General features: G+C 40.4%; 1 long non-coding RNA gene across 1 annotated transcript; it reads left to right on the top strand.

The window, feature by feature from the left end:
* The first annotated feature begins 22,872 nt into the window (after positions 1-22,872).
* Positions 22,873-23,252, top strand: LOC128648018 (uncharacterized). The gene is made up of 2 exons (XR_008400479.1): positions 22,873-23,042; positions 23,129-23,252. It is a non-coding gene; the product is annotated as an uncharacterized LOC128648018 (long non-coding RNA).
* The last annotated feature ends 1,476 nt before the right edge of the window (positions 23,253-24,728 follow it).

The raw sequence follows: 24,728 nt of genomic DNA, 5'->3' as shown, positions 1-24,728 counted from the left end.
ATATTGCATCTATTGATCTATGTAATTCGTATCTATCAAATGTATATTGCATCTATTGATCTATGTAATTCGTATCTATCAAATGTATATTGCATCTATTGATCTATTTAATTCGTATCTATCAAATGTATATTGCATCTTTTGATCTATGTAATTCGTATCTATCAAATGTATATTGCATCTATTGATCTATGTAATTCGTATCTATCAAATGTATATTGCATCTATTGATCTATGTAATTCGTATCTATCAAATGTATATTGCATCTTTTGATCTATGTAATTCGTATCTATCAAATGTATATTGCATCTATTGATCTATGTAATTCGTATCTATCAAATGTATATTGCATCTATTGATCTATGTAATTTGTATCTATCATATGTATTTTGCATCTATTGATCTATGTAATCTATGTATCTATCTATCTATCAAATCTGCAAATGGACTGTTTGTGGTTGTGTGCGGTGCGTTACACGGGGAGTTTGGTCTGTCACTGTGAAGCGGGCGTAACCCTTACACTACCTGATCGATACAACATGATACCTGATGTTTTAAAGCACGTTATTCCAAACAATTTAGCAATGTTAGCTGATTTAGGCCCTTTATGCCTTAAAACCAGACTCTGCATCAACTATGTAATTTTCCGTGGGAGTTTTGCCATGGATCCCCCTCTGGCATGCCACAGTCCAGGTGTTAGTCCCCTTGAAACAACTTTTACATCACTATTGTGGCCAGAAAGAGTCCCTGTGGGTTTTAAAGTTTCCCTGCCTATTGAAGTCAATAGCGGTTCGCCCGGTTCGCCGGTTCGCGAACAGTAGCGGAAGTTCGAGTCCGCCGTTTGCGAACCGAAATCTTTAGGTTCGCGACATCACTAACTATGACCTGCAGTCAAAAAATGGTTGGAGACGGGCGCTTCTTTATTGCCACATCTTATATTTGATTTATGTTCGTTTATTCTATCTCTTACTCTCCTAGTGGACTCTCCAATGTAAATTTTGGAGCAAGGACTAAATAATATAGTCAGAATTACAAGTAAAGAAGCCAGATATTTTATATTTCCTTCCATTCAATGGATGAACAAAAAAATCTCCTTTTATGATGTTATTGCAGTTGCAACAACCTAAACAAGGGAAGCAACCTAATTTAGGGGTAAACAGGACAGATTGAATCTGTCTTTTATTTGAACCAACATCTGCTTTGATCAGTGTATCTCTAAATGTTTTTACATAGCCTATATGCAGCCATAGGCACCTCTTGGAAATCCATAACATTAGGATTAAAATCTTTAATAATAGGCCAGTGCTTTTTAATGATCTTATTTATCCTATTGCTTAAAGGATTAAATCTGGATACAAAAATCATACGTTTATTTTTTTGTTTTTTCTTGTCTCTTGTTTTTATTGTATTCCCCCTTCAGTAGAGTTTGTCTTGGTATATTATCAATCTCTTTTATACAGCGCTCAATCAATGTCTTTGGATAGCCTCTCTGTGTAAATAAGTTACCCATTTCTTTCAATCTAGTGTGAGCTAGCTGATCATCAGATACAATTTTTTTCACACGTAGTAGTTGGCTTTTGGGGAGACTGTTGATCAAAGGTGGATAGTGAGCACTTTCGTATTTCAATAGACTGTTTATATCACTATCCTTTCTGTATAAATCAACCTTTAACTCTCTACCCCTCTTGTAAATGGTAGTGTCCAGAAAATCAATAGAATCCTCGCTACACACCAATTTAAGTTTGATGTGTCTAGTAGATATATTCAGATCCGCTACAAAGGCCTGCAATGAGTCAATGTCACCCCCCCCCCATATGCCAAAAATGTAATCTATGTATCTATACCAGCATAATCCATATTCTTGGAATGCTCTCTGAGTGTACACAAACCTCTCTTTGTAAATATTCATAAAGACATTTGCATATGTGGGGGCGACATTGGATCCCTTTGCAGTACCCTGACATTGTATGTAGAAAAGATCCTGAAAAATAAAGTAATTACAGTAAAGGACTAACTGCAACAACTCAAGAATAAAATCACATTGAGAGTTAGAAAATTTACCACTAGTGATGATGGTTTGTCTCATTGCACCCATACCACTCTTGTGTGTGATAGATGTATAGAGCGATGTTACATCTAATGAGAATAGAATAAATGTATCACTCTGTAACTCCAAGGAATCTAGCTTTGTTGTAAAATCTCCAGTGTCCTTAATATGTGACATAGATTGGGTCGCAAAAGGTCTTAACACTTTATCTAAATATTTGGACACATTGGATAAGATATAATCTGTACTGGCCACTATGGGGTGTCCAGGAGGAGTCTGATTATTCTTATGTATTTTGGGCAGTATGTAAAGGACTGGCATAGAAAATGTTTCTGGTACTAAGAATTTTTGTTCTTTTGTAGTAATTAGTCCATTACACACTGCCCTACTAACACAACTTATCAGACATTTTTTGATCCCAAAAGATGGGTCAGTATCTAAAGGTTTATACACATTCTGGTCTTTAAGCTGCATATTGATCTCTTGTATATAGTAAGCCTTATTAAGGATAACAGTGGCACCACCCTTGTTGGCCGGTTTGTAAATAATATCTTTATTCATTTTTAAATCTAACAAAGCTAGCCTTTCAGCCTTAGTGAAATTATTCTGGGTATTGGACAACATGATAGATATACAATTTTTCCTTTTTCAATATATCAATATCCTTTAGTACTAACTGTATAAATGTTTCTATACTGTTACTATGGATATTGGGGGCAAAGGAACTTCTATTCCTCAGGTTTAAGGCACTAAGCGATAAAAAGTCACAATCAACTGATACATCATTAACTCTCATGAGCCTTCAGTTCTAGTCTCTATGGCAGAGAAATGTGCCTTTAACTTAATATTCCTAAAGAAGGCATGAAGATCACGTTGCAGCTCAAAAAAGTCACATTTTGCCATAGGACAAAAAGACAGTCCCTTCTGCAGCACTTCTCTCTCAGTATCAGTAAGAGTATGCGAAGAAATATTTACCATTAGTTCTGGTTGCTCTGGGAATTCTTGCTGCGAGTCATCCTCTGGGGTTTCAGGTCTTTTGCAGCGGAGCTCTTCTTGTCTGCGGCGATGTTTGCGGCTGCCTCGCTTCCGCTTCCATCTGAGTCCCCCGAGGGACACATGATTAAGGTCATTTGACCGAAACGTTGTGTTGCTGTGTCTTTGGTGATGTCTCAATAAAGAAGATTTTTATTACATTCATTTGATGGTGCTGTTCCTTCTGTGGATTTTGTGTGATTTTGAGGTCTATGGCAGGACCTTGGTACGTGCACCTATTTATGGACTGATGCTGTGTTCATTTTCTACATAGCTCTTAAAGGGACAGTCTACACCAGAATTTGTATTGTTTTAAAAGATAGATAATCCCTTTTTACCCATTCCCCAGTTTTGCATAACCAACACTGTTATATTAATATACTTTTTACCTCTGTGATTACCTTGTAACTAAGCATTGATAAAGCCTGTCCACAGGCGAAACGCGTTGATGGCATTATACTGAAGTTACAGAAAATGTATTGAGTTCACGGAACACTCTGCGCAGAGTTAACAAGATACACTTCCGATTTCTGCATTCAATCTCCTGATAGTTTGACTGTGTTATACAGCCAAAAATTGGGAACGCGGATTGGGTGTGGAACCCCTTGTGACCACTCTACGTCACTCACAGCTCATCTGGGACCTCATAGGAATACTCACTGAACGCGGACTGCGAAAGAACACACTAAGCTCCCACCGCGAGTGTGGCGTCTGGCATATACAAGGTATGTTTCCAGTGAAACCGTGTGAGTTAGACTACTTAAGAGGTCAGATGTACAAGGCGTGATTGTGAAAACATTGACACCATTCCGATTCCTTGTATCGACTTAAGTTTGTCTCTGCTATAGAAATAGCAGTTTAATGTGACTATTTGGATCTATCAACAGGTGGTACGTGACTGCAAGTATACTAGCCACTGTGAGCAGTATTTTAAGCTCTATATGTTGGACTTTTAATGCAGACATTTAATCTTGGCAAATTTTAAGCCTTTCTCCTAGCTTGGCATTTTATTGAGCCTTTTAAAATTGTTAGTGACCGGTCACATATTGTTATTGTATTACTGATTTAATATATATTTTTTCTATATAAAATTCATATGCTAATACCTGTGTGATCATTTGCATATTGAATCTAATACCTATATTGTTAGATTATTGGTACTTTTGTATATATTGATAGTGTCACTAGTACTTTCCTCAGAAAATTTTTGCGCTTCTCATTGATTTTTTTGCATTCTCTGCAAATACCTTTTAGTCATAGGGGGGGCTTTCTGTATCTCTGGGAAGCTGTGGGATAGTTAAGGTAAGCGCAAGAGTTATATCCTATACTATTTTATACATATATACATACATATACAAATGTTAAAGCTTTTTGATGCCTTTTTTCCCCTAACACCTAAGACTTCATATCTTTGAGCCCTTATAACTTTTGTGTGCAAACTTTTTTGTGAATAATTTTTATTAGTTGGTGTTATTATGAGTGTAACTGTACTTTATAATGTATTTTTGGTGTGTTTTGTGACACTTTTTTGTTTTGTGAAACAGTTAACCATAGCCCTGAGGACTCGCTAAACCCAATGAGCGTTAACTTGAATTGCGCTCAAGCGATCACATTTACTTTGAAGTTGTGATACCAGCACAATTTAACCTGTGTACAAACGAATGTGAAAACCTGATATCTGGCCCATAATCAACAATTGCAGATTTGGCTGGAACAGGGATGGCCAACTGGCAGCTCAAAGGCCATAAGTTGCCCATAGTTTTTTTGGCTACAAATAAAAGTGGAACTAAAACATGTGCCACAACTCAAAAGTGCCCTATGGAGAGGAGAACAGAGGAGGGAACCCTAAATCTACCCTGTGAAAATATATTATTTCTGTGTTTAACAGATATAGATGTATATGTGGCTTTTAAAGGGACAGTCTACACCAGAATTGTTGTTGTTTAAAAAGATAGATAATTCCTTTATTATCCATTCCCCGGTTTTAGTTCTAGTGGTGAAAAACTGTCAAAATGCATTCAGATAAGAGGCGGTCTTCAAGGTATAAGAAATTAGCATATGAGCCTATCTAGGTTTAGCTTTCAACTAAGAATACCAAAAGAACAAAGCAAAATTGGTGATAAAAGTAAATTGGAAAGTTGTTTTAAATTACATGCCCTATCTGAATCATGAAAGTTTATTTTTGAATTGACTGTCCCTTTAAGGCTTCTCAAATATTGATATGTGTCCCTTAGGAAGTTGGACATTACTAGACTAGCATGAGGAGCATAAATAAAAGCGAATAGAAAACATTTGTAATTAAATAAAAATGAATGAGTTTAGAATACAGAGAACAAACAAAGGTAGTATGAACGAATATATGTCCTTACAACAAAATGTTTGTGCTGGTGTATACATGTAGAAAATCCTTTATCCAAACTGCTTGGGACCGGAAAAGGTTTGGATTTTGGAATAGTTAGGTCATTTAGGCAATATTTACAGGTCATAATACAGCTTATACCTGTAACCTAAAGGTAGTTTTTTTAAAAAAAATAATCTGTAATTCTTTTGTATACATAGCACCCTCAGAAATATAATACAGGCAGGGAAAAGTTGTTGTTTTAAATAAAGCTAGACTATTTTTTGCATATAGAACACACACACAAACAAAAAAAAACAAAGACACAGGCATAGAAGGTTCAATCAAAGTACTGACAAGTGACGTGTTTCCCATAGGAAATATTAGGGATCGCAACTGCAAAAAGTCCACCAACATTTCAACTCGTTGGCACTTTTAGCGGGGGGGGGGGGAAGGGAGCTGTGCTTGTTGAAGATGGGCCCAAAATTAACTCCCAAACCTACTGCCAGTCTTTAGAAGACACTTTCTTCAAGCAGTGGTACAGGAAAAAGTATCTGCATATTTCAAGAAGACCATGATATTTATGCAGGACAATGCTCCATCGCATGGATCAAAGTACTCCACTGCGTGGCTAGCCAGTAAAGGCCTTAACCCCTTGCGGTCCTTTGTCAGAATATATCTGACAAAGGGTTTTAGCGCATGCGCTCAAATGTTGGATATATTCCGACTTTGGCGCTTTTAAATTTCACAGCTAAGTAGCGACATCTAGCGGTGACTTGCTATTTAGCTGTGTAATCCAAAAATATTGGCGCAAAAACTAAATAAGACCTGCCAGCCGCATAAATTAAATATTTAAAGGACTGGAAAGGGTTAAAGATGAAAGAATAATGACATGGCCCCCTTCCTCACCAGACCTAAACCCTATTGAGCACTTGTGGGCCCTTCTTAAATGGGAGATTTCCGGTGAAGGAAAACAGTACACCTCTCTGAACAGTGTCTGAGAGGCTGTTGTTGCTGCTGCACAAAAAGTTAATTGTCAACAGTTCAAGAACCTGACAGACTCCATAGATGGAAGGCTTATGACTGTTATTGAAAAGAAGGGTGGCTATATTGGTCACTGATTTTTTTTTGTGTGCAAATGTCAGAAATGTTTATTTGTAAATTTTGAGTTGTTTGTTTATTATTCTGACTTTAACAGATCAAAATAAACAAGTGAGATGGTAACATTTTTGTTTTTCATTTAGTTGCATAATAATTCTGCACACTAATAGCTGCCCAATAATTGTGCACACTTTTACTTTCCTAAATATTTAGGTTTGAGGTTTATTAACATTTTGGATTGACCGAGAGCACTGTAGTTCTTCAATAATGAAATTAAGCCTCAAAAATACAACTTGCCTAATAATTGTGCAAACAGTGTATATATATATATCCTACTGTATAATGCGATTCTATGTATTTTAAGTACTGCATTGATTTTAAACAGCTGTTTTTTTCCTGTGTTTTTTTTTTATTTTAAAAATTAATATTTATTTTTCTAAATATAATTATGTTATAAAAGTCAGTAGCCTCAACTTTACAGTGTTACAAAACTGCAAAGTAAAACAATTGCCATTATGTAAAAATTTAAAGTTGTGGCTACTGACATTGATAACATTATTATATATTTAGAAACATAAATATTAATGTTTAAAATTAAAATAAAAAACACGTAAAAAAACAGCTGTTTAAAATCTATACAATACTTAAAATAGTATGCTGTATATACATATAATGCTTCTCTAAACTATTAACCCCTTACATGCCCTCACCCCCAGAGCATCCTAACACTTCTACACCATTAACCTCTAAAGTGCCACAACCTCCCAATCACAATAAACCCCCTAATCTATTAACCCCTCAACTTTCACAACCTTTCATCGCAAACAAACCCTACACTTAACTCACTAACAACTAACCCCCCCAGACCCCTAACCTGCCACCACTGTTACAAAAAAAATACTAGCATTGCAAAAAAACAAACAAAAAAACACACACACTTTACCACAAAAAAAAATATAAATATATAAACCACTGCCAAAAATAACCCCCAAACAGTAAGGCCAATCCTAAAATTAAAGTCCCTTTAAAAAAAAAAAAGCCCACCCCATAATAAAAAACTCTATACTAAAACCTACTCCTGACGGGGGGCGGAGTTAACCGTCAATCTGAGAGGACGTGTTTTGTGTGAGCTCCTCATTTTATTCTATAAAACTCTGCAAATTTGGACGTTTTCTAAAAATATTGCAGCCATTCATATATACTAAGGTCCTTAAGGATTTAAGGAGACCTGGAAATCTAAATACAGCATTTATACTAGGAGGACAGCGGGAGAAGAGTTTTGGGCCATAGAACGCCTAAACAAGGTAACGGCACTTGCGGTACCAGTCCATCTACTCTGAGGACAGAAGACAAGCGACTGTTGCACTCCGGAGGGTCGGGGCTCTGCTCCGGAGTGCTAAAGTTACATCTGGCTGTACTGTAGAGGGACTGGAGATAGGCTGGCCTTTTGAGGGCTCGGATCTACACAAGGCTACTTGGCATACTGACCAAAGTCCTATATCGCTTCTGCTCGGCAGGATTCCTTTCATTGGGACTTCTCCTGGCTTGTATCATCTGCCGGTGGGACCTGCTGTAGAGGGGACTTTACAAGCGGTGGTGGAGATTGCTGATTCTAACTGCGCCACCAGCTTTCCGGCGCGAATACCCTCCATCTGTACAGCGGCCTGCCCTGCTATAGAACTGAATCTAGAACAACAGAAACAGGAGCAGGCATCGAACCACGTTGGGTGAAAGAGGGTAAGATCTCTGCACATAACCATTGACCCCCTTCTATACACGGCCTATAGACCGGCCCTGGCTTGATCTCCCTCGTGGGCTGTGAGGCCCTTTCCATCTGCAGACAAACCGCAATATTATTCCCACATATGCGGATGACCCGTTTGAGGTCCAGCTAAAAACATTAGCACATAACAACAGAAGAGGTTTAGAACCTCACATAACTACTGCAGGCCCACAAATGTAACTAATTTGGACGACTACTACTTTTCAAAAACGGCTGACGATTTTGCTGCGAATTGAGGCAATATTGGAATTCCTTTAAAAGAAAGTAAACAATATCAATGCTGGGGCTTCTTTAACAGCTAATCTAGTAGTTACCATAGAGCCCAAGGGGACATCTTCCTATAGGGGACAGGCACTGCTTACACCGATCACACTTACATTTTTGTATATTGGATGTACTGTATAACTACTCAAAACAAAGGCCAGTGGTATATATACTAGCAAGAATATAGCTAAGACTGCCTGCACACTGCAAGTGTATACACTTGGATAACCTAGACCAACTGGGACCTTCTCATCCTTAACTATAGTGTATCTTATTGTCTGGCTTCAGTTTGCAGCAGCTAAACTATTCACCTAATTTAATAACCCAGGAGTTATCACCATTGAGATGATTTGAGCCTCTCCCTTCCCATTTCCTGCTAGGAAAATCCTAGTGGGTCATATCCAATATCCCCTATCGCACATCGTCATTAGATGACACTCTCCCCGGAGGGAGAGGTTTAATACTAGATCACTCTCTTAGATGTCACAGTTGCCCATGTGTTGCTAAGTCGCGATTGACACCAGGGGGACTTTATAACCTTACACTAATGTTTTTGTATCCTTCAATGCTCCTATTTTGAAGTGGAATCTGCTTTAAAGTGTTCCTTCTCCTATCCTACACTCCATCTTAGGAAATTTGTTTCTATAATATGTCTCAATCTGCAAGGCGCAAACTTAAATCAGCGCAAATACCTAAAAAAATAGTTGCAGATCATTTTAAAGAACGCCCTTTCTCAAAGGACCGCTCACCTAGAAATTCAAATCAAGATTTGAACTTAAGTTGTTCAAAGAGCAGTATGGATTCCCAATCGCCATTGGATGAAACTGTCTCTTCCAATATTGTAGAGATTTTGTTTAGGCGCATGACCACCTTGCAGGACACTCTAACTAAGGAAATAAAAGGCTCTACTGCTGAATTGCGTAGAGATATAGCTGCGCTAAGAGAGCGCACGGAAACCCTTGAACGCAAACATGAAGACCTAGAGGTGGATCATGCAAACCTCCTATCCTACTCCCAAAATCTCTCTTTACAAATTTCAGATCTGGAACTTAAATTGGCAGACATGGAGGACAGATCTAAATGGAACAACTTGAGATTTCGTGGAATTTCAGAAGAAATCGGTCCTCAAGACTTGGAAAAGTATATCTTGGAACTCTGTAAGCACTTGTTACCTTCACTAGACCCCTCTGGTCTGATTCTGGACAGGGTTCATTGAGTAGCAAGACCCAGAAATGTCTCACAAGATAAGCCTAGGGATGTTCTAGCTAGAATCCACTTCTTTACTCACAATGAACGTATCCTTAGAGAAATGGCGAATAAACCACAACTTCCGACTAACTTTCAACAAGTGGCCATTTATCCGGACATATCCAGCTATACGCTCCAAAAAAGAAGGACATTCAGATTCATCACTCAAACCCTGAGAGCTGAAAATATTAGATACAGATGGGTATATCCCACCAAATTAATAGTTGCTAGAAATGGAGACACCCACACTATCATTACCCCTACAGAGGGCCTTAGTCTACTTAAAGAATGGGGGATGTCAACATCTCCTGCACCTTTGGCAAAAGCTCCCTCAACTTCTAGACTTCAACCTGGGGCCCCTGAGTGGAACCCCCTACCTCAAAGACCTAATACTTGAAAGGGACACTCCATTTTCTATTTAATGTTATAATAGTACTTATGTCTATGCTGCAGGTCGTGTATGGTATATGGTATAACCCCCCTCCTCTTCCTCCCCCTCCCTCCCCCCCTCAATAAACTCTATACTTAGATTCATATTGTGACTTGTATATATGCTACAGGTGTGTTTAAGAAATATGTTTTCTTCTCTTCTCCCCCAACTTCCCCCTCCCCTTTGTCCCTCTCTCCTCCCCCCCCCCCCACCAATTGTACGCCTAACTGTATATTTATTATCATCCCCAAGTGTGTATCTCAGCTCATCTTATGGTTTATGCCTACTGTACAGGGTAAATGTGTTATCCTCGTCCTTTCCCCCCCTTCCCCCCTCCCCCTCCCCCTCTCCCCACCCCCAACTGTATATTTACATTCATACTGTGCCTTATGGATATGTTCCAAGAATTGTCATACCCAAGTGTATATCTCAGTTTATCTTATGGTTTATGTCTACTTTCCAGGGTAAATCTGTTTTCCACTTCCCTCCCCCTCCCTCTCTCCTCCCTCCCCTCCCCCTATAAACTCTATACCTGGATTAATGTTACCACTGTTATACATATTATATATGGTTTCTTTTCCTCTTCCCCCCCTTCCCCCTCCTCCCCCTTCCTTTTTTCTCCTCCCCAGCCTAAAGAGTACCCTAAAGAGTACACTATATTTAAGCGCATCATGGGATTGCTGACTATGTTGTAAGGTGTTTCATACCCAAATGTATATTTATGAATCATGTCTATTTTCCAGGTTAAATTTTTTTCCCTTCTTCCCTTCTACCTCTCCCCTCCCCCCCCACCACCAATTCACTTCATACTTAGATACTTAGATCTTATGGTTTATGTCTACTTTCCAGGGTAAATCTGTTTTCCTCTTCCCTCCCCCTCCCCCTCCCTCTCTCCTCCCTCCCCCTCCCCCTATAAACTCTATACCTGGATTAATGTTACCACTGTTATACATATTATATATGGGTTTTTTTCCTCTTCCCCCCCTTCCCCCTCCTCCCCCTTCCTTTTTTCTCCTCCCCAGCCTAAAGAGTACCCTAAAGAGTACACTATATTTAAGCGCATCATGGGATTGCTGACTATGTTGTAAGGTGTTTCATACCCAAATGTATATTTATGAATCATGTCTATTTTCCAGGTTAAATTTTTTTTCCCTTCTTCCCTCCTACCTCTCCCCCTCCCCCCCCCCCCCCCCTCCCACCAATTCACTTCATACTTAGATGCATATTATGGCTTTTATGTATGTGTGAATGGCATTTAAGTTAGGGGTCAAATATGTTTTCTTCTCCTCTTCCCCCCCCCTCCTCTCAACAGAACACTTAATTTTCTGTCTGGATCCACAAGGTGATTTCTGTCTATGACATGGGATGTCCAACCTCCACATCTAAATCTCAGGCCATAATGGGACTTATGTACATATTGTAGGTTGCGTTCATCCCATTCCCCCTTCCCATTCCATGTCCTCTCCTCCTATACTAGTATATACCCATGGCCATCAGTTTCTAACAACCTGCGGCTGGAATGATACCCAGTAAACCCTTTTTGCAATTTGATACAAAAATCCTGCCCTACAGTTCATTTCCCCCATAAAGTGTCGATCTATGTGTGGAACCACACCTTAATAACACCCCCCCCCCTCCTCACACTAATACAGTGTTTGTATTGTCCCCTGTTTTGGGGACCGGAGGGGTAATAGCCTTCCTTTAGGCAAACCTCTTCTCCTAGGGGTGGAAAAGTCCACCTTCATTGTTGTTGAAAACTATCTTATCCACAACTCACCACTATATACCAAGACTAGTCTATTTTTGATTATATATTAACAGCAATATTTCTATTTCTGTTCATTGTTAACTGTTGTTTGATTTTGAAAATGTTGTTGTTCTTCTCATAGTTGTTATTGTCTACAGACTACGAATTTACGTTTTGGTGTGAAACAGCAGAACTTGATTATACTCCAGTCGGGGTAAGTACGCTAACCCTCCCTTTACCAATTCAAATCCCCCCTTTCCCCTCATACCCAAATTTAAGTAAAACTAATAAACATGGAGGAATCCCTAGAGCGTATCACTTTGCCTCTCTAAATGTTAAAGGACTTAACTCACCTACTAAGCAAAGTCTTTTGACTAATCTCATGAAGTCCCTTAAAGCACAAGTCCTTTTCTACAAGAAACGCATTGGACAGCCTCTAATCATGATCCATACAGGTCCACTGAATATCCCACCATTCTTCTTTCATCTCATGTAGATAAATCCAGGGGAGTGGCAGTCATAGTCCATAAGACTATTAACTTTGAACTTATTTATAAGGAAACAGATGATCAGGGTAGATACTTAATAATCATTTGTAAACTAAACGGTACAGTATTTACCCTGGTCAACATGTATATACCTAACCAAGCTCAGCCTAAATTCCTAAGGGAAGTATTGACCAAAGTAGAGCCAATCAAGACAGGAACTGTGGTAATGGGAGGGGATTGCAATATGGTTTTGGATCCATTGATGTATAAAAAAAACAAAGAAGGCAGACAAATTGATACATATACCGTAAATACAGCCTCTAAATTTAGGCAGCTTATAACTCAATACAACCTTTATGATGTCTGGCGGGCTTTTCACCCTACTGACAGAGACTATACATATTTTTCTAGACCACATACCTCCTATTCTAGATTAGACTACTTATTTACTGATTCCTGGACTCTCGACAAAGTACTGTCCTCAAGCATTCAAGTATGTTCCTGGTCAGACCTACCATTGCTTTCGGAAGCAGACAAAAATACACTGAGCGCCCCTTTTACACTAGCTGAAATCTTGCTAGCTATTAAACACACCAAAAACAATAAGGCCCCGGGTCCGGATGGTTTCTCGTCAGACTTCTATAAACTTTTTAAGTCGGATATATGTACACTCCTTCTGAAAGTATTCACAGAGACATGTGAAACGGGTAATTGGAGGAAAGAATTCCTTCAGGCAATTATATTACCAATCCCAAAACCTGACAAAGATCTATCTCAATGCAGTAGCTACAGACCGATCTCGCTAATAAATGCAGATGCCAAGATATATGCAAAAGTATGGGCTAATCGCCTTAAACTCATCCTGCCGAGGATCGTGGATCCCGATCAGGTAGGGTTTACGCTTGGGAGAGAAGGTCCGGATAATACTTGCAGAGTCCTCAATGTCTTGACTGAGGCTTCTAGACATGGGTCCCTCATGCTGGCCCTGTCTTTAGATGCCGAGAAGGCGTTTGACAGGGTCAGATGGGAATATTTATGGCAGGTTTTAGTACAATTTGGTTTTCCAGAGGAGGTCATATCGGCTATTAAAACGCTCTACATGAATCCTTCTACAGTGGTTAAAGGGATGGGCTTTTCCTCCCCGGAGTTCCCCATATCCAATGGTACTAGATAGGGGTGCCCAGTTTCGCCCCTGATCTTTGTTTTAGCAATTGAGCCTCTGGCACAATTTATACGACTCTCTCCAATGATCCGGGGAGTACACTTGGGAGGGAGAGAGGAGAAGATTGCCCTCTTTGCCAATGATGTAACCCTCTTTTTGACCAACCCTTTAGACTCAATGCCCATACTGTTTGACATGTTAGTTGAATTTGGGAAATACAGCTATTATAAAATTAACCTTTTAAAAACTGAAGCGTTACCTGTCTGTATCCCATCTTTTGAATTAGAAGTTTCACAGTCAGCCTATTCTTTTAAATGGTCTTCAGAAACCATGAGACACTTAGGGGTTCAATTGGGCCCCGACCCCAACCTAGTTGTTCACAAAAATTATAATAATCTTCTCTTGGAAATTTCCTCACTTCTCAAATCCTGGGACTTCACAGAAGTCTCATGGCTGGGGCATATTTCCTCCCTTAAAATTACTATACTCCCTAAGATTCTCTACTATCTTAGATGTATACCTCTCAATGTCCCTAAGAAATTGATCTGCGGAATCCAATCTCTATGTTTAAAATATGTATGGGGATCTTCTAGACCCTGAATAGCTTTGAAAATACTACACAAGCAGTGTGGGCAGGGTGGAGTAGCCATGCCTGATATTCAGACATACTATGAAGCAGCCAGACTGACTCATATTTCTGCCTGGGCAGATAAAGGAGAACCACAGAGGTGGAAGAATATGGAAGCCTCAGAATTGCCACCTGGACTGGGGCTAGGTGACCTCCTCTGGATCCCAGTTCATCGGATTCCCAGTCTAGGGATGGGGAACCCCATCATAAAAGATAATTAAAAAATTTGGCACACCATAACACATCTTCCTGAGCTGGCGCCTCATCCATCCCCGGTTCACTCAGTACCCAGTTTACTGGTTACTCTCCCGGACATGCAATATATACACTAGAAAAAATGGAACATCCAACTAGTTAATCAGCTCTACCCGTCCGGGACTCTTACTCCTCCACAGCGCTTGGACTCCCTGATACGGGACATGCCCTCTTGGGCAGGGTTTGAATATGCCAGATTATACAATTTCCTACTAGCTTGGGGTTTCCCTAAAGCAGATGACTCAGAAACTCTGTAAGTCGAAAAACCTGACTCCCTATGACAATTTCTACACACTATAGCTTGATTCAGAAATCAACAAACTCCAAGAGAATCTGGCAACTCAAAGCATGGGAACAGGACCTATCTATAAGCATCTCTGATGCTAACTTACACAAAGCCATGACGTTGACTAAGAAAACTTTACACTGTGCAAATTCTATTGAGTCACATCCGAAATTGCTTCTTCTGTGGTACTATACACCTACTAGATTGTCTCAGATATTCCCGCTCTCCTCCCCTGCGTGCTGGAGGGGTTGTGGCGAAAAAGGTACTGATTTGCATGTTTGGTGGAGTTGCCCAGGTCTGACATCATGCTGGAATAAGGTTTTCCACATATGTAAAGAGATGGGTTTGTCACTGCCAATCAAACCGGAGATAGCCCTCCTACATATATTCCCAAAATCCACATCTCCTGTTAAATGTAAATTGGCTATTTTCATATTTGCTGCTATGAAGCTCTCCATAGCAAGAGCATGGAAACAACCTCTTTCCCCAGACATAGTGGGAGTAATCCAAAATATTAAATACTTTGCTGACATGGAAAAAAACATCTACTCACAAAGAGATAGAGAGGACCTGTACTGGGCTATTTGGGACCCCTGGCTCCACTACTAGGACCACCCTGAATAAACTAAATATATTCTATAAACTGGATATTCTTTGATCATACTTGATGCTTCCTGATTCCATCCTTTCCCCTCCCCCCCCTCCCTACTACTGTACCCCGCCTGGATAACGATTATAATTGGATATAATATGACTACACTACCAGAGGTTTGCATGATATTGACAGTCACTTGCTAACGAATTTTGGCACTTGTCGTCATACCTTTGTATTCCTACTAGATGACATGTTTTGATATACTTAACTAGATTGATACTTTGCTCTAGATTAGGCTGTCAGCACTCTAGATATATCTTTGAAAATATGTTGGAGGTTAATATTGTGATCTTGATTCTGATTATGAATTGTATACATTTACCTACTCTGGCACTTTAAAATGATGTGAACTGTTTTGCTGTTCTTCAATCTAAATGTTTCTGTTTGATATATGTCATCTGCGCACTGTATCGATAATTATGCTGTTATCACTTTACTTTGATATATTTTCAATAAAAAAAAATTATAAAAAAAAAAAAAAACCTACTCCTGAAAAGGGCATTTGTTGGGCAGCATTGTAGTTAAACTGATTATCTCTTTTGCATAAAACAAATCACTAAAAAAAAGTAACCCCCATCCCCCCCAAAAAACAACTTATCTTTAAAAAAAAAATTATCCTTAAAAGATGCCCTTAAAAGGGCCAAATTTAAATCCGGCTCCTAGGTGGGCTTCTGCTTCTCCAAAGCGGCGCTCTTCTTCCATTTTCATCCATGGCAGTGCTCCACTGGGGCTTTCCTCTTCTATCCAACTAGCCTTCTTCCATCCAATGCGTCTTTTCTTCTTATCTTCTGTCCAACATCTTCAATAATATTGTAAAATAATGTACTTTTTATTATTAAATATATGTTTCTAAATATATCTGATACTGTTCATGTAAAATACATATATATATATATATATATATATATATATATATATATATATATACCTATATATCTATAGGAATAACACACAGAAAACCTAGCACTCCCCAGCAGGCACACAGTAATGTTTAAAAGCAAAAATGGGAGAGTCAGTTGCATTTGGCGCCAATCGGTTTAAGCCCAGGACCTCGTCAAGGTCTCTCCCCTCCTGGGTCCCTAACCTGCACACAAACAATGCATGCTTTCAAACAAACCAACTGGGAACCTCCCAGAGTGACTCAGGCATTTGTAATTTTGGGTCTTTCCTGTTCCAGCATAAATGTACCCCTGTGCACTAAAGGAGGTTCATGAATACATGTTTCAATGAGTTTGGTGTGGAGGAATTATGGGATAAATTGGAACCCTGGTTGGGATTTAGACCTTCTCCTCCAACATCAATCCCTGACCTCACAAATGTTCTTTTGGCTGAATGGGCACAAATTCCCACAGACACACTCCAAAATCTTGTGGAAAGCCTGGCAAGAAAAATGGCAGCTACTTTAGCAGCAAACAGCGGAAGGTGTCAACTAAATTTTAATGCCCATGGTTTTGTAATGAAAGTTTGTATAAGAGAGTACCTTAATTATAGTGAACAGGCAAACCCCTACTCAGAGATAGTACTACATTTCATTATACTACCTGAACAATCATATAGTGCTCTCACTTTGATGGTGACAGAATGTGAAGTCTGCGGGATTGATTGGGGAGACTGGCTATGTTGTTAAAAAGAGAAGCCTTTTGGGGGCGGAGCTAACTGCCATATTGTGAGGAAGCAACATAGGAGAGCTCTGCTTAATCAGTGCTCCAAAGAGGATTAAAATAACCTAAATCTGCCCAAAAGTTTGCTAACTGGGTGCAACTTTCTCAAGAGTGGCCGAGATAAACGATTGATTTGACTCCCGAGGACTTTGTGCTCTGATACGAGGTGGCACACAGAAGACTTTAGTGCTCAGCTACTAGAACTACGTAGGCCTAAGCCATCCGGAGGGTCAGGGCTCTGCTCCGGAGGCTCAATCTCAAAGACCCGTACTCCACTTAGGCACTTTGAAATCCTCCTCTGCGAGATTTCCACCCGGGAAGGCACCAAACTTTCAAGAACACCGCAGAGAGAGAGGAATCCGATAGCCGCTTCCTGCCCTCACCAGCTATCCCTGCTCAGAACTGAGGCTCCGGAGGGTTGGGGCTCCGCTCCGGAGCGCAGTACAAGTTACCTTGAAGAATAGCCGGGGACATTCCTATTTACTGGAGGATTTCGGTGAGACCGGGTGGGGGGCCGGGAAGGCCGGAGTGTTCCCACATGGCTCATCAGATCAAGTAGGCCTCCAGGGGAGGAAGTGGCGCAAACGGCTGCCATCTTTGATTTTGGGCCCTGAAACGCTGGCACAGCCACCCCATATGGGGGGCCCACCGCTGCAACTCACGTTGAAGAGTTGAGATGTGGTGCCGGACTGTACATACTCTGCACAGTAGATCTGTAAGTCTCTCCTTACTGGACCAGTTGAGGGAGGATCCTACCTGAGGACTTTAATCCGGTAAGCGTCCCCCTCCCCTGCCTCACAACTTGAGATCACTACCAACCCCCTGAGGGGAAGAGGCATCGTAGGCCATCAAGTGAGTGGGCGAGCACCCCCCTGCCCTAACCTTTAAGCCCCCCTATTTTAGATAATTGGGCCTACAAAAGTCATAAGTGCCCCATATTGACTCTACACCCAAGATCCCTGTAGGGACAAGAGAAGCCTTAGAAGAACTGGTGGCGACAACATTGTGGCTTAATTCTACCAGCTTAGTGAGACTAGGAGAATTGCAGAAGTCGATAGGAGCAGAAGATAACCCCTTATTTCAGATTTACATCAGCACCCTACTCCATAGTATTCCTGAAATACACCTTCTTATAACTTGCTCCTATGTTTTTTTGTGCTGGACACTCTGAAATCCATGTAGCTCTCACCAACTGGGGCCTAGATCAATGTTCAGTTAAACAGACTGCCTGGTATATCCCACCCTGTAAACCCTGACCTAGAGCAATACTTTTGGACATTATACAATTTTCTCATTGTTTTGCATATTTGCTGCTGCGTCAGCACATGTATCTCTGATGTGCACACACAGAGTAGAGTGTTATTGATATGTTCCTGTTCTTTATCCATGCTTTGGGTTTGTAAGTGCTGCTCACACATTCTATGCCCAGCACACACCTCTGACCTCATATGTTTCAAACCACTCATTAAACACCACACCCCAGATTACGCTTTGGCCCACAGCATTAGTTGCCTACATATTTCACTCTTAACACTCAGGACCCACCCCATCTCACAATAACCACCTTTTACAACTGGCCATTGGGCTACCTCCCCTTGAGGGTGTATATCCTCTGGTTATAAAACCTACACATAGTGCCCTTATTTTGTTGTACATAATTTAAAGCTATCTTAGAGTGGAGAGTAATACTACTGTCTAGTCTAGATTTAGATTTGCTCCCACGAGATATCTACATCACAGGTAGTCATTTAAGCTGAACAATATATAATCTGTACACTACATTGTTTTGTAGCAAGGAATATCTGTGAGTTTATTTAAAAAAAAAAAAAAAAAAAAGGTCCCCCTTGAGTCTCTCCCTTTCTGGCTCAGCTTGTCTGAACTGGTCACTTCCCCTGCCCTTTTCCCCTTCCTCAGGGTCGTATTTCCAGGATAACTTTACAGTACCTTTGCATAACTATCTTTTTAACCAGGAACTCGACTTCAAAATATCTGCAACATGCCTCATACCTCTAGGAGACAAGTGAAGACCCCTATTATCACTAAAAAGACGGTATATGATCATTTAACTCAATCTGGAAAAGCGCCTACCGCAGATCCAAACACAGAGCTCAGTGACCCTGAATCATTGGATGCAGAATCTCAATCGAGCATACACTCAGTGACACCGTCACATCACTACATCACAAAGTCCACTCTACAGAAGATGCTTGCTAATCAGACGCGCTCTATCACACAAGAGATTCAGCGTTCTTCTGCAGAATTGAAAAAATATATTTCCGAGATAGGCGAGAGAGTAGACGCACTTGAGCATAAACAAGATGACCTAGTGGTTGATTACACCAGCTTGCTGTCTTACACCGAAAACCTGGCGGAACAGCTAACCCAACTGGAGTTTAAAATGGCTGACATTGAGGACAGATCCCGCAGAAACAACATACGGTTCAGAGGTATTCCAGAAAGTGTTGGGACTCCTGACCTACAGGCCTTCTTAAGAGAACTCTATGTGGAATTGGTGCATGCCCCGGAAGGACTGGTAGATACTATGGAAAGAGCCCATAAGGCCTTAAGATCCAGATCTGTTCCCATGGAAAAACCACAAGATGTCATAGTCTGCTTCCCTAGTTATATCTACAAAGATAGGTTGATGCAGACTGCCTTCAAGAAACCGTCCCTATCAGAGAAATTCAGCGACATTCAACTCTTACCAGATCTATCAGTGCATACTCTACAATACTGCAAAACTTATCAACCGGTCACTTCGGCCTTCAGGAAAGCCAACATTAAATACCGTTGGGGGCACCCCATGAATCTGGTGGTCACAAAAGATAACCAAAGTCATGTAATCTCCATTCTTCCTCAGGGCCTGGCTCTCCTTACTTCTTGGGGTCTTCACTCGGGACTCTCTCCTCCGTCAGAGGTTGCCAACCCGAAATTGAGAGCCTCAGCTCCTGAATGGTCCATCAAAGAGCAAAAAGAACTAAAACAAACCCACCTTAGGGTTTAACTTGAATGTTATCACTCCTGATTCTCTTTTTGTAGGTTCACTGTAGATCTGAACATTTGACCCATTTCTGGTAATATATATGTTTAAAGTTAACGTTAATCTACTGGTTTATATGCACTTAATTAAACTTACATTTTGTGAGTTCGAATTCTGCACTACTAATATTTTGTTATTCTTCTTGCATTGTTCCTTTTATATGATAAATGCAATTATATCTGCAGAGCAGGGTTAACATGGTTGACTTTGCTCTCTTTTGCTATTAACTCCCCCCCACCAGAAGCCCACACTAGGGTTCCACTGAGGCGGACTATTTCCGCCAAACCCTCTTCCTTCCCATACCTGATCCTCCCTACCCCTCCTCTCCCTCTACCCAACCCTCCCTCCTTCCTGATTCAGATACTCCATCACAGACCCCCATGTCCTCTCTTAAGATCTTGACACACAATGTTAGGGGCTTAAACTCCCCACATAAGCGCAGCCTACTAGCTAGGTCACTCAAACACCATAACCCTGATGTGGTCTTTCTACAAGAGACACATTGGACACCTGATAACCCTCACCACATGATATCCAAGGACTAAACAACCCTAGAGTACACCCCCTTTTTAAAGAAGGCTAGAGGTACCGCAATCCTGATTCATAAAAGAATAGCTTACAAGCAAATCCAGATCCTAAAGGACCCCCAAGCCAGGTTCCTAATTTTAATATGCAAACTAGACCATGTCAGTTACACGCTAGTATTTATTTACCTCCCTAATTCCCACCAATCTAAGTATCTTAAACGAATCCTTCTCGCAGTAGACCGGGTGAAAACAGGCAGAGTAATTTTGGAGGGAGACTTTAATATGATTTGGGACCCTACTCTCGACAGAAAATCCACTGGACACATAAAACAGACTCCCCACATTACACAACTTTCGACCACATTCAGGCAAGTTATCGCTCAATTTAATTATTACGATATATGGAGATCATTCCACCCCAGGGTGTCAGGAACCACTTAATTGACATACTGTCACTTTAACTTTCTACATCATGTGATCAGCACATCCTATTTAAGCTTACCTGTGTCCATCAATCATTGCTAGGTAATTTGATACTACTGAGAATCTTCACTCTAGCCTCACTTTGGATCAGCACAGACTGAACTCTGAATCCTCATTAATTGTTCCTGGGATCTCAGCTCTCTAATCCCCTCAGCGGTTCACCATTCTGCCAGCACTATTTGGTAACGTGTTATTTTTTATTTTCTCTCACCACCAACTGCAAGTTCTTTTCTCACACAGTACTGCATCTGTACACGTTGGAGTGTGTTACGTCACTCTGCAGAGCGACACAGTGATCTCAAACTCAGACTCAGGACTTCCTGTAGCCACGCAGCCTGTCAGCACTAGCAGCACCAGAGGACAGAATCTATGTACTGTACAGAGTTCATTCAAATAACACATCCTTACATTTTATTGGCATATATAAGACTTTTACTACTTGCTGATGTATTGCTACTTTTGCCTGATATTCAGTTACTTTAAATTGGAGATTGTTTCTATTTTACTGATTCATACCTATGCTGCACATTTACTCACCACTGCCATCTACTGCTGCTAACTTACAGGAATCTTATTGCTTGCTATTCCATTTAACAAATTATGTTATACATATATGTACCAGCTTACTCAATGCTACATTTTGCTCAATATTAGGAATTCCATTCTGGGCCTTTGAATTACTTATTTCCCCTTTTGTATTCCATAGCTATAGTTTAGATTTAGTTAGTGTAGGTATGTCCTCTGTGTATAGGTACTAATAAGTACTGTTCCACTACCTTTGACCTATGTTGGTCACCCTCATGTCTATGAGCAAACCAGGGTTTATTCTTGTAATAAAACCCGAAGTGGGGTGTGAGACTGAGCGGTTATTCATATATATATGTATGCATATAAGGGTGTTGTACTGATTCCTCACATATTACCTAGCCATTAAATTGTTCACCCTTTCTACATATATATATTCTCTTTCACAGAAAATGGATGTAGCAGAATTGACTAACCGTGTTGGAACTCTCGCACAAAATATGGATCTCATGATCCAGGGGTTGAGAGAAATGCAAGCAGAAAATCTGGAGCTGCGTAAATTTATACGCGATCAAGCACAGCAAAAACCTGTTACTGCTGAAGCCCCACCTCCTGAGCCTATACCTTGTCCTCCTGACAAATTTTCTGGTGAAAGATCACAATTTCGTGATTTTAAAAACTCTTGCACCCTTTACTTCTCCTTAAAACCACGTAGTTACCCGACTGATCGAATAAAAGTTCTCACAGTCATCTCATATTTGAGGGGTGAACCAAAGAGTTGGGCGAATACTTATTATGAGACTGACGATCCAATACTAGATTCTCTAGAGTCCTTTTTCTCAGCTATGTCTCTTTTATATGAGGACCATGATAAGCAGACAACTGCAGAAACAGCTATTAGGTCCTTGAAACAAGGCTGGCGTCCCGTTGAAGAATATATAGCTGAGTTTAAAAGGTGGGCTCCGGATACTTTGTGGAACACCCCAGCCTTAAAAAACCAATTTCGCATGGGTTTATCCGACTTATTAAAAGATGAACTTGCCCGTATAGACATGCCTGATAACCTTGAGAATTTAATGACTCTCACGATTAATATAGACCATCGCCTCAGAGAAAGGAAGCATGAAAGGGGCACATCAGACCTATTCCAAAGGAAACCATACAGCTCTAGTTCTATTAGTACTCCTAAAAACCAGGATGAACCTATGGATATAGCTTTTGTTCGTGGGCCTCTTAAGCCAGAGGAAAAGACTAGACGCCGGTTAAACAACTTGTGCCTTTATTGTGCCTCCAAGGACCACACCGTAAAGGAATGCCCAACCCTGCAAAAGTCAAGAAAGGGTAAGCATGAAAGGTTTAATCCTGAGCTTAAGCATAAAAATGTTTCAAATAACACTTCACATTTTAATCATTCTGTTTCTCTGCAGTGGGATCATCAGGTGGTATCCGCGGTAGCGGTGATTGATTCAGGAGCCACAAACAGCTTTATAGATTCCACTTTTGTGCACTTGTATAATATTCCACTAATAAAGAAAACTGTTTCACTCGCAATACGTGTTGTGGATGGGTCTTTAATCAATTCAGGTCCTATATCGCATCACACTCGACCTATACAGTTAACTTTTCCAAATGGTCATACTGAAGTGCGCACCTTTGATGTTATACACTCACCTCTTTTTCCTCTAATCTTGGGTTTTAATTGGCTGAAACAACACCAGCCCACAATAAACTGGCTTCAAGGCACTCTTACCTTTGATTCTCATTTCTGTAGAACTAACTGCATGCCTGAACCTATTCTGTTACAGTCCTCTACACAAATGATCCCAGATGAGTACTCAGATTTTAAAGATGTATTTGACAAAAAACAAGCTCAAGCTTTGCCACCCCATAGGCCATTTGATTGTCCTATTGATCTCATACCCGGTTCAAAGATTCCTGTAGGTCATGTGTACCCACTCTCACAACCAGAACTCACTCATTTGAAACAATATCTCAATGAAAATTTAGAAAAAGGTTTCATAAGGCCATCTTCCTCACCGGCAGGGGCCGGCATGTTCTTCGTCCGTAATAAGGATGACACCATTAGACCAATCATTGACTACAGGGAACTCAATAAGTGCACAATAAAAAATCGATATCCTCTCCCTCTCATCCCGGAGTTGATTGAACGTCTCCAGGGTGCCAAAATATACACTAAGCTTGACTTACGCGGTGCATATAACTTGGTCAGGATGAGAGAGGGAGACGAGTGGCTCACAGCGTTCCGCACCCGATATGGCCTTTATGAATATCTAGTAATGCCATTCGGGTTGTGCAATGCACCCGCCACATTTCAGTATTTCATTAATCATCTCTTTAAAGATCTACTTGACACTTGTGTAGTCATTTATTTGGATGATATCCTCATATATTCAGACACCATCGATAACCACATTAATCATGTTAGGACTGTTCTACTCAGACTTAGAAATAACCAGCTGTTTGCTAAATTGGAGAAATGTATCTTCCATTCCGAGACTATTTCATTCCTAGGCTACCACATTTCCCCTAAAGGTATTAGGATGGAGTCAAACAAAGTAGAGGCCATTACCAACTGGCCCCCACCAGCTTCCAAAAAGGATGTACAGAGATTCCTAGGCTTCTCGAATTTTTACAGAAAGTTCATCAAGGATTTCTCAGCAATAGTGAAGCCTTTAACAGCACTCACAAGAAAATCAACCAAATTCCTCTGGACTCCAGAAGCTGAATGTTCTTTCCACATGCTCAAGAAAAGGTTTGTCACTGCTGTTCTTCAGTTTCCGGATCCCGAGAAGCAGTTTTTTCTCGAAGTGGATGCTTCGGATTATGCACTAGGCGCAATTCTATCCCAAAGACTAATGGAAGAAGAACCTCTGCATCCAGTAGCGTATTATTCTAGGACTATGAATAATGCCGAACTAAACTATTCTATTGGCGAAAAGGAGCTCTTAGCAATCAAGGCAGCTCTTGAATATTGGAGGCATCTTTTGGAAGGCGCAAGCCATCCCA

The sequence above is a fragment of the Bombina bombina genome, chromosome 2, assembly GCF_027579735.1.
Source record: "Bombina bombina isolate aBomBom1 chromosome 2, aBomBom1.pri, whole genome shotgun sequence".
NCBI classification, from domain to species: Eukaryota; Metazoa; Chordata; class Amphibia; order Anura; family Bombinatoridae; genus Bombina; species Bombina bombina.
Note: the sequence above shows the minus strand (reverse complement) of the source record. Positions and strands in the feature narration are given on the sequence as shown.